The sequence below is a fragment of the Xenopus laevis genome, chromosome 6S (genome assembly GCF_017654675.1).
Source record: "Xenopus laevis strain J_2021 chromosome 6S, Xenopus_laevis_v10.1, whole genome shotgun sequence".
Taxonomy (NCBI): Eukaryota; Metazoa; Chordata; class Amphibia; order Anura; family Pipidae; genus Xenopus; species Xenopus laevis.
The window spans coordinates 67,652,224-67,662,985 of record NC_054382.1 but is presented as its reverse complement, the minus strand read 5'-3'; positions in this window follow the sequence as shown (position 1 = coordinate 67,662,985).

The window sequence follows — 10,762 nt, the reverse complement described above, 5'->3', positions numbered from 1 at the left end:
AGTACATTGTTGAAAAGTATGGTCAGTATGGGGGTGCTTTCTGACAGGAGGATTTTGTAATATTCTGCACTTAAGCCATCAGGGCCTGGAGATTTCCCATTTTTCAAGTGTTTTATTGCAGATGTTATTTCTTGTTCTGTGATAGTTGCATCTAAAATCTCCCTGTCTTGAACTGAAAGTTTGGGTAGCTGAGCATCCCGTAAGAAAGAGAGACCTTTCTCTGGATGATCCTGATTTTCTTCATAGAATTGTTTGAAATATGTTTCTAACTCTTTTACTATGTTTTCTGTATCTCGTGCCCATCGAAATGTTGTGGTCTGGAGTTTAGTTAATTAAGGTAGTCATTTTCCTGGTTTAATTCCCCATCTGTAAAATGTATTTTTCATATGGGACATCCTATATTGTTCACTGTTATTTAATAAAGTATTAATCGATTTTTTTTCTGTCCATGTATTTTATTCTGTCCTCTGAATTTGTGAGTTTGAAGGCTTTAAAATGTTTTGTAAGCTCTTTTTGTAAGAATGTGTATTTGTCTTTGAAGCATTTTTTTTTGTTTCATTAAATAGGCTGTTATATGGCCTCTCAAGACAGGCTTGGATGCTGCCCATAGTAGATATTGGCCATCTCAATGTTGCATATTGTCATGTTGGTAATTTGCATATTGTTGTTTAAGATACAATTCGTTTGAGAGACAATTTGTTTCAAGGTTAATGTTATTGGTGCGTGATCGGTTATGTCTATATCTATCTATTGTGGGTGTCATTATATTAGTTGGGATTCAGCTAGAAAAAAAGTAACCAAGTCTTGAGTGTGTTTTATGTACTCCTGAGTAGAAGGTATAGTCCTTAGTATCAGGTTGCATAAATCTATATGTGTCTTGTAGGTGTAAAAACTCACAGAGTTTCGTGCGATTCGTCCATTAGGGTATATAGATGTGGCATCCGATCTGTTCATGAAGCGGTCCCATACTGTGTTCATATCTCCTCTTATTAGGTTTGTGGGCCCCCATGAGTCAATTTTTTGCATTAATTCTGTAAAGAAAAGATTAGTATCATCATTTTTTGCATATACAGTAAAATTCTCTATTTATCTACAGTCTGGCTAGTTGATGTGAACTCGCTAAACTTTCTACGGATCATATTTTATATATCATTGTACCTTTATATCTACAATTAAGTACCAACCATTCTTTGTCTTTATATGTTTTGGTTACTGAACCATTTAGCGATTTATTTAGTAGAATTGCCACACCTCTAGATTTGGTGGTGTAAGATGCTGCTATTTGTTCCTGTACCTAAATGTTTCTTAGTATTGTTTTATCAGTGTTACGCCAGTATGTCTCTTGTAAGAGGATGATGTGGGCATTTTCTCTTTTTTTGTCTTTTTATTGGGGTATTTAGTCCATTTACATTACATGAAAGTAGTTTAAGGTTTTTGGGTTGTTTGTTTTGAGGTAATTTTGCTATAGGTTCATCCATTATGGCATTATTAACCTATTCCCTTTTTGGGGATTACATGGGTGAATTTTTGTAATTGCGGGATGAGTATTCTGTCGAACAGATGTCATCCCGTGGCATCTTTCACTATATAAGTGGTGGTAGAGGTACCATGTTAAATGATCTATATGGATTTCTGGTTTGGTTACTTGACAAGTTAAAACTAATATAACTATGTACAAAAAAAAAAAAAGGGTTTCCTTTGTGTAGTAATGGGAATCATTCATTCAAACACAACCTCACAGGTTATCGAAAATTCTAAAATAAGTTGTCATGACAAACTAGACATTACACTGAATATTCTAATAAAGTATTTCAATAAAGTATTTCAATAAACGGGTCTCGTGATAAGAAAAGGAGGGAAAAATAGTTATACATGTAATAAAACAGTAAAGTTAAGCATTCTATTGTCATGTCACAAAGTTTTGTGGTTTATCAGTGATCAGTATCAATGATCCGTAGAAAGTTTAGCGAGTTCACATCAACTAGCCAGACTGTAGATAAATAGAGAATTTTAGTTATTGGTCCATGATCCATAGGTGCTCTCCCATCAAAGTCAATAAAAGTTAGTCTCATTTGTAAATACAATGTGGTTTACGATTCTTGTGAAGAGGCAAGTCCTGCTAAAGTTAGTTCTGATAGACTCTGTTTGAGGTTTTCAGGTGTTGAGTTCCTTAGGCGGTTTCCCCAATCGAGTGGTGTTCATGAAATAGATTATGCTTCACTTTAGCTATTTATAAGGATTTGTCGACATCTTCATGTTTGTGATCTGGATTCTATGTAGCTGGATGCTTGTTTGTGGTCTTCAAAGATATGTATCTTGTTGGTTTCTTTTTCAATTATTTTCAGTTTTGCTGGGAACAATAAAGAGAATTTATATCCTGAGTTCTAGAGCATTTTGCATATAGGTGCAAATTCTCTTCGTTTTGCTGTCACTGATGATGAGTAATCCTGCAAAAGTAAAATTGAGTGTCCATCATAGTTAAGATTCCCTATCATTCTGTATGCGTCTAGTAGTCTGGTTTTATCAGTAAAGTTCAGGAGCTTGAATATGACTTGTCTTGGACGTTGTGCTTCTTAAGTGGGTGGTGGTCCAATTCTGTGGAACCTTTCTACCAGAAAAGGGAGATTTTGTTCATTTATGTTGGTTATGGGCTTTGGGTAGCCATTCATGAATGAGTTTTTCCAGGTCTTTAGTTTTGACTGATTTGGGAATTCCCACTAATCCCACTAAGATTGTTTCTCCTACTTCTCTCTTAGTCTTCCACCTTGTCTGACAGGATAGAGATTTATTTTTGTTGAAGGTCGATGGTAGATTGTGCTGTAGTCAAATCGTTTTCCAACGTAGATATTCCAACTTCGGCTTGAGTCAGGCTTTGGGACTAATTGGTCATCTGCTATAGAATTTCAGAGACCGATTCTTTGATGCTGGTCAATTTTTGGTCTAGCAGGGAACCCAAAATGTGGACCATGTCATCTATTTGTGAAGTAGAGGAGTCAGTTTGGATTCCCATCTCTGAATCACTTTCTGTCTGAGTGGTTTCTTGTGTTTGTTTTTTGTCTTTTACTTTGGTTTGTGTTCTTCTTGATGACCTGTTAGTAGATTGTCCCAGAAATGTTTCCATATCGTAGTAGAAATATGAAGCGTGACCTGTTTGAAGTAATTTTCTTTCAGTTGAACATATTTCCAATGAGAATTTCTCTTTTGGTTTCCTTTACTTCATTTGAAAAGGTTGTGGGGTTGTGTGTTGTTTTTCTTTCCTTATTTACATTGAATTTGATAAAGGGTTACAGAGTCTGGCTATGTATAAGCTTAGTTGTTGTTTTCATTGAGCAGATTATCAGGTGGTTGTTGGTTTATAGTGAGCATATTGGAGGTCTGTAGTTGAAAATATTGTGCTCAGTTAGGTGAGGTTCATGACAACCTTTGGTGCCCTCAGCAGTGGTTGTTATTAAAGCTTCTGTTAGTACCATGTTTTTTTATTCTAGGCTGGTATTTTTATATGACTGTCATTTGTATAGGCCATGTGCCAGTGAAGCCCTTATGGTGCAGAGTATACAGAGCAGAGCAGACTGGGTCTGTGGTTTCATGTAGCGTGTATCACTATTCACAGACCACCTTCCCATGACCAGGTTAATTGACAGCACCTCCATTAGTTTTGAGTAAATACAGTATGTCCCCACTAAGTGGCTATGTTGTTTATCATGAACTCTGGGGCGTGGGTGGGGTGAGGTGGACAGTAGTGAGTTTCCTTTTAGGTTAAGGTTTCATTAAGCAGACTGAATTGCAGTCAATTTGATTTTTCTGAGCTTTACTTCTGTGGCCAAGTGGTAAATGCTTTGCCCTGATAATGGTTATAGGCCCACTGTATCTGCTGTGCCCATCTATAGTGAGTGCGCAGATGAAATTATAATTAGCCAGTCCGGGTACGTGGACAATGCCACCTTCCCGTGACCGTGGTACTTAGCTGTATGCATTTTCACCACTTGTGCGTGTTGTTAGGATCGGGTGCGTGGGTGGATCAGGTTAAAACAGGTTGGGTCCGCAACCCAGAATCTGTATGTGCTCAGAGCCAGGCCATGCTGGGCAGGCGCCCTAGGCAGGCCCGGCAGTCGCATCGCCTATTTAGTGTGCGTGCATGCGAAAATTTCCGCTCGCGTGCGCATATGCGAATTTGCGCTCGCGTAAAGCGCATAAAGCGCGAACAGTACGTAGAGTCGGCCAGAGAAGGGAACCGGACTGGGGGTAGGCGACAGAGGAGGTACGTGCCTGGCGCCCTCCCAGCTTTGCGCCCTAGGCTGTGCCTACTCTGCCTACCCCTAGTTCCGGCCCTGTATGTGCTGGTTTCCGGGGTCGCAAAAAGAGGGAGAGTCGGGAGTTTGTGAGTCCCAGTTTACCCTCAGATATTCTACTGGTGTGTGTGCTTGGTTTGGTGCTAATCTGTGCAGGATTTTGTTGGTTTTTCCACAAGAAAGCTAGAGCTTGTAGCGGAGCTCTGCTAAAATGCGAGCATCGTCTTTTGCACGCCCCCCCCAGAAGTCCTCTCTCTGTGGTTTGGATCAATAATGGAATTGAAAAACGTTGTGAATTAATTGAATGTAATGGAAACTCCAGCCAGGTTTATGCTAAAATATGGTGTTGATATGGTGTGAAACCTACAGATAGAAACAGCATAGTACATTACCATAGCAATCACCCCATACACTTGTTAGATTCATTGCCTAAGTCTCAAATGCTTAGGGTGGTCCTAATCGATAGTGATATGCGAAAAATAGACGAGGATTTGGCAACCATGTCTAAAAAAATTTTTAGAAAGGGGATACCCCCCAAGGTGATACAGCAGGTAAGAGAGTGGGCCTTAGGGCTGTATCAAGAAGAAATGCTGTTTGAACAAAATGGATTTCAGTGCAGAAATTAGATGTGTTATATAAGCCAGTATGGGGTGTCATCAAGTCACATATGGCAGTGTGTAAAAATACATTGGCCAATAGTACTTAGCGATGATAGTTTACACAAAAAACTACCCCAAAACCCTAAATTCAGTTATAAGAGGGGTAGAAACTTGAAGGAGAGCTTGAGTCCTTCAGATCCTGTTGATAAATATGCTAAACCCCAGATACAGCATTTTCTAACCCAGCACCCTGGTGTATATAAATGCAACGGATGTGTTACACGCAGCAGTCTGACTCTACGTTCAAACATCACACACCCAAGCACAGGCAAAAAATATGCGATTAAACAGAGGATGACGTGCACTACCACTATGGTCGCATTATCATTAAAGAGATCCTGTCATCGGAAAACATGTTTTTTTAAAAACGCATCAGTTAGTAGTGCTACTCCAGCAGAATTCTGCATTGAAATCCAATTCTCATAAGAGCAAACAGATTTTTTATATTCAATTTTGAAATCTGACATGGGGCTAGACATTTTGTCAATTTCCCAGCTGCCCCCAGTCATGTGACTTTGTTACAAAGTTATGATCATTTGGGGTTTACCTTGACGTGGTATGGTGGCTTATCAATTTTATGATCATAACTTTGTAACAAAATAACCCCTTTTTTGGGAACATATGCAATAGCATTTATTATACTTTATATATATATATATATATATATATATATATATATATATATATATATATATATATATATATATATATACTTTAAAGCCTTTAGAGTGCTCCCACAACCCCCCTGTTTTGATAATATATATATATATATATATATATATATATATATATATATATATATATATATATATATATAACTTCCATGTTGCCAGCACTCTTGATAAAAAGGTTTACATGCCTGGGTGCAGTGTCCAACATATTTATCCAAACCAAAATGCAATAAGGTCCGCACTCTCAGGACTTCTTAAAAGGAAAAAATTATTTATTGTAGAAGTTACAGACTGACGTTTCAGCCTGGTCCCAGGCCTTTCTCAAAGTGAGAAAGGCCTGGGACCAGGCCGAAACGTCAGTCTGTAACGTCTACAATAAATAATTTTTTCCTTTTAAGAAGTCCTGAGAGTGCGGACCTTATTGCATTTTGGTATATATATATATATGCAAATATACAAGGCAATTTTGTGTATTGTTTATTTAAAATGCAGTGTGATGGTAAGGTGAGCCATAGCTTTTAAGACTTGGTTTTTAAGACATGGGGGTTATCTAATAAAAGGCACTAAGTTTGCCCAGGGGCAGTAACCTATAGCAAGGTAGCATTTACTCGTCACCTGTTTAAAAGCAAACATCTTGGTTGCTATGGTTTAACATATGGGGGGATAGTTTGAGGGCTCTACTTATGAGAGGTACTTTATGTTTGGATAATTGCAAGAAAATATTTCAGCAGCACACCGTTTTTTGGTGAAATAAAGTGTACTTTTATTTGTACGTCAAGCGAATCGATGTTTTGAGCTTATACAGCCCTTTTATCAAGCTTGATAAAGGGCTGCATAGGTTCGAAACGTTGCTTAGCTTGAGGCACGAATAAAAGTACACTTTATTTCACCAAACTCGGAGTGCTGCTGAAATATTTTCTTGCATATGGATTAGACATGGGCAGACATGGACAGCACCCGACGCTACAAAAAGTGGTGAGTGTTTGTGTAATTTTGGCTAATTGTTCTTAATTGTTCTTATCCTGGATTCAGTTTTTACTGTTTTTACGGTGGCATGGGTTTGGTCTTCAAACCACATGCATCTGACCAAATATATAAGGGCCTTTCACTATATAATTCATATGAACTAAGATATAGTAGCATTCTAACACAACCTATCTGCAACTTTCTTCATTTTCCCCTTTTGCAGAATGCAAATATTTAAATTCCTCCTTTTTATTTTATATTCCCTTCATTATTTTCTCTTTCTCTTTGCTGGCCCTGGAGCATCAACTAGGTGTCAAGGTGAGCTTTTGCAACCATGTAGAAACTCAAGTAACAGCAGAAAATAAACAGGATAGGGTCAACAAGGAGAAACAAGCAACGAAGAGTAGAAAATACAAAACATTTGAACCATTAACATCTATATGCTTCTTGGTCACCAGAGCCAGTGACCCTGACAACCAGCAGTTTCAGTTGCAGGCTTTAAACAGGCAGAACAGGAATGGCAATAATTCAGAAACCATACAAAAGAAACAATAAATACTTAACAGTTACTAAGGCAGTAGTTATACATAAAAAGTACCAAACTCTAAATCACTCAAATACACAAAAAAAGTACAACCACATACATGATTCATAATTAAGCAAGAAAATGCTTTAGCCATTCATTGCTTGACTTCAACGGTATGTAGTTGTGTATGCCCTCAGTTGTTTGTAAAATATAATTCACAATTCATCCCACACATATCGATAAATTATTAACTAAATATCCATACAGCCTAAAGTTATACTACAGCATTTATCACAACCTCTATTACAAATGCATCCATAAATCAAAACCACAAGGAAAAAAGAAGGTAACAATATACAAAAAAGGGAAGAAGCCATTAATCTCTTGACTATAGCTATACATATCTATGTTCATTCTCCGTATTTGATACAGGATCATTCAAAATTTGACTATTATGAATTGATAAGCATCAAAATTCATACATAGTAAATGAATACACATGTTCCAATTTATGTTGTTGGTTTACATTAACATATTTCAGTTTGATCATCAATCTTTTTCTATTTCTTTCAAAAGCAAAAAACCTTCAGGTTTTAGACTGCTGCACATAATGTACATAAAATAAAAGTTCACAAACATATTTTACAATTTTCTGATTTAGTCTTTATTATTTTGGGAAGTATTGTAAAGGACTGGTATAAAGGCAGTAAGCCCATGCCTAGAATGAATATCGGCTGCCAGTAATTCACAGTTAGCACAACATTTCTAGATATCATAGTAATAAAGAAATTAAGCAGTGGAGGTGCAGTATGTACAGCAGTAGTGCAGTAAATTAGCAGCAGAGTTGCAGTTTAAAAACAGACCAGGAAAATTAACTCAAATATTTTTGACAAACAGATTCTCAGGTTTACAGAATTTGATTGCTATTCTTAGATCATAAAGGAAACCCACACAGGTTTGGACTGTGTAAACAATGGCACCATACTCATGCAGATGTTAAGATGAAGGAGACAAAATAGAGGCAGACAAGAGGTCTACAAAGCTAAGTGGAGTATGCAGAGGTAAGCAAGAAAGTTCACAGAAAAAAGGTAGGGAACAAAGGTAAAAGCCAGAAACCTAATAAAGTATAGAAAGGAGATGGCACAAATGACCCATAAGAAGCTGAAATATATTATAAGCAGATAAGCAGTGAGAGTGATAAGAGTAGTCAGTATACTGAGCTATTTGGAGCTCAAAAAAGAACAGAGACACAAAAGCTTGGAGGATAAGTTAAGAAAAAGGTGTACTCACACATGTACACCAGCTCATGTTTTAACTATGATGAGAAGTATTTGTTGTGGTATGTATGCCCTTTGATGGAAGCTCTCAAAGATGATTCTGTTCTACAACTTTCAATGCATTCAGGTTTGGTACTAGTGTCTAGAATGCAAGGATTCTCAGGTACCAGCGAGAAATAGAAAATAATGATAATCAGACAATCAAAGCAGTATTATAAACTGCAATGTTTAAATGAAATAAGTATGAAATCATTTTGGCAATTTTTTTTAAAGATCCCCCACCTGGCACACACAATTTGCCTATAAGAGTGCACTCACATTGAGAGACAGGGATTCATTTAAATAGCACTTTTCTTTTGTGGGACTCAAAGCACTTAAAGCAAGCACTTAAAGCAAGCAAGGCAGCTATTATAAGTACACATAAGGGCCTATTTCTTATGCTGTGCAAAATGAATTTCGTGTAAAAGCTGTGTAAAATAAATGGAGAAATCATCAAGTTGTGTTTTATTTTCTGCCACGTGAACACCAGATTTTCTCCTGTTATTTTACTCTTCAGACTTTTGTAAGTAATTTCTGGAAAATGTTGCTCAAAGAAAAAATGCAAAAAAAAATTACACTATTTTTACACTATTTTTTACACAGCGATCTGTGGCAAACTTTTACACCACATAATTCATCTGCCCCTAAGTATGCTGGGACGCTAGGAGATTAAATTACCTGCCCAGACTTACAAAGAGTTTTCACAAGGTACAGTTGTGTTCAAAATAATGCAGTGTGTTTAAAAAAGTGACTTAAGTTTAACATCCTTATAATAGTTTTTTTTATATACACACAAATGTATTGGGTACACTGCACATTATATTCCAAATCAAACATTAAGAAATATTTTCAAATTTGTGTTATTCCTTTTCAGAAAGTGAAGATGAGGGAATATTAGATAGTTCCAAAAAATTGTGTGCATTCTTCTTTAGAAACTCTAACATTCACTGTTTAAACTGAAAAATGTTTCATGATGTAATATTCATTTGAATCACTAATATTTAGAGGTATAACCACTGTTTCTGAAAACTGCTTCACATTTGTGTTGGATGGAATTGACCAACTTCTGGCACCTGTTACATTCCACCATTCTTCTGCATTTCTTGATTTTTAATTTTTTTATGTCATTCCACAAGCTTTGTATAGGATTAAGGTCCGTAGGTTGGGCTGGTCTCTCCATAACATCAATCTTGTTGGTCTAGAACCAATATTTTGCCCATTTACTGATGTGTTTGGGGGTCGTTTTCTTGTTGAAACACCCATTTCTAGGGCATTTCCTCTTCGGCATATGGCAACATGGCCTCCTGTTATTTTGATGTATTGAAACTGATCCATGATCCCTGGAATGCGATAAATAGGTCCGACACCATAGTATGAAAAACATGCCCATATCTTGATGCTTGCGCCACCATGCTTCACTGTCTTCACAGTGTACTGCGGCTTGATTTCAGTGTTTGGGGGTTGTCTGACAAACTGTCTCTGGCCCTAGACCCAACAACAATCCTGCTTTCCACAGAATGTTGAGCCATTTTCTTAAGGCCAGTCAATGTGTTCTTTGGCAAATTGTAATTTCTTCAACACGTCAGTTGGACTTTGCGAGGGCTTCTTGCCAATAGCTTGGCTTCACATACTGTAGGTGTCTTCTAATTGTAACATTATTCACAGGTAACTTTAGATCTTTTTTAATCTTCCTGGAGTTGATAATTGGCTTAAGGCCCCCATACACGGGCCGATAAAAGCTGCCAACAGACCGAGTTGACCCGTGTGTGGCACCATCTGGCGGGCGTCCCCGATCAATATCTGGCTGAAAGTTGAGCAGATGCCGATCGGGCAGGTTAAAAAATCCTGTTGGATCGCGGCCACATCTTTTTGTTGATGCAGTCACGCGATCAGACCACCGTTTGGTCTCCGATCTGATCATTGGGCCCTAACGGCAGGGCCACGATCAGATCAGCCCGATATCACCTACTTCTCCCTGTGTATGGCCATCTTTAGTCTTTGTCATTTTGGCTATTGTTCTTTCCATTTGAATGGCAGTTTTCCATTTTCTTCTGCATATTTCAGATTTTGGTTAACGTTTTGACGCATTTTAGATAAATCAAATTTGGACTATTCTCTAGTCAAAGTACACATATAAAATAGAAAAAAGTTCAATTTTTTCCATTCAAAAATTCACCTCGACCTTTGATAAATCTGCCCCTTAGTCTTATCAGCTATTATTCATCTGGCCATATGCGTTACTTTCTTATATAATACACAAAAGCCATGAATATACTGTAAATTATATCTTTATAAAAGACTTTATTCATTTTATAAATGCAAGCACTAAGTTAAT